At 47.6% G+C, this 962-nt stretch overlaps 1 protein-coding gene across 4 annotated transcripts in view; it reads left to right on the top strand.

Annotated features, from left to right (window-relative positions):
* Positions 1-174: 174 nt before the first annotated feature.
* The window catches only part of RER1 (retention in endoplasmic reticulum sorting receptor 1), an 8,155-nt gene continuing 7,367 nt past the window's right edge, over positions 175-962 (top strand). For 2 of the 4 annotated variants that reach the window (XM_009320531.1, XM_009320533.1), the window contains exon 1: positions 188-243. The gene's annotated coding sequence lies outside the window, so the exon portion shown is untranslated. Of the gene's footprint in view, positions 244-962 lie in introns of all 4 variants that reach the window. The other 2 variants (XM_009320534.1, XM_009320532.1) reach the window with 2 other exon arrangements.

Raw genomic sequence — 962 nt, forward strand, 5'->3', positions numbered from 1 at the left:
TCTCGGCTGCGCGGGCCGCCGGGCCGGCCTCCCGGGGCCTGCCGGAGGGCTCGTTTTCCCTCTCGGCCAAGCCGCTGTCTGTCCTAGTGCTGTTCCCGGGCCCTCCGCGGGCCCTGCTCCTGCCTGGAGGGCCGCTCCTGGCACCCGTGCCAAAACAGTGCCAGCCTCCCCGCGCTTTGCCTCTTTCCAAAGTGCCGTCTGTTGCACTTGTCCCACAGCGTTTGGGCTGAAATCGGGCGCGGGGTACGTGAAGTCCACGGTGCCGGGTTAGGGGCAGGGAGCGCGGGTGCCGTGCAGCTCCTGCTGCCGGGACGGTAGCGAGCTGCGGGCGGACCGGCCTGCCGTCCTAATGGACAAAATTAAACGATGTCGTTTTTAGGATAAAAAACCAGTTTGCACAACCAGTGGGTTATTTTCCTGTGATTGTCCATTCACCCTGTTATTAGTAAACCACTTTAGTGTGTTGCTCTTCAAAGAGGTTTTCTCTATGAGATAAGGAAACTTGTATGAGCAGGGATGTGTTTTTGCTAGTTATAGTCTTCATTTGTATTTTGAATTTAAGAAAAATCTATGTTATGATCAGAGAGTTGTCTGAAAATTCTGTAGCTCTCTGTGTGTGACAATGTGAGGCGTAAGTTAAATGTCTTTACTGCCCCAGGTCCTGTCATTTTTAATAACTCAGCGATGCAGTGGTATTTGTAATGATATTACCATAACAATTGTGGTAAAAAGCATAGTTGTTGAAGGTCATGCATTTGCCTGCTGGGTATTTTTCAGCAGAGAAAAACATTTTAGTATGGTTTAGTTTTAGTAGCAGTCTGTATTCTGCTAGCAGCAAACTATTTAATTGTTTGTTTTATTAATCTTTGCATATCTCTCTGATTATTGGCTTTACTGAAATGGCTGAAGGGTTATCGTAACTCATTATGCTGAATGGTAAAGTCTTATGTTACATTATGAAA

The sequence above is a fragment of the Pygoscelis adeliae genome, unplaced genomic scaffold, assembly GCF_000699105.1.
Source record: "Pygoscelis adeliae isolate BGI_AS28 unplaced genomic scaffold, ASM69910v1 Scaffold213, whole genome shotgun sequence".
In the NCBI taxonomy this organism is placed as follows: Eukaryota; Metazoa; Chordata; class Aves; order Sphenisciformes; family Spheniscidae; genus Pygoscelis; species Pygoscelis adeliae.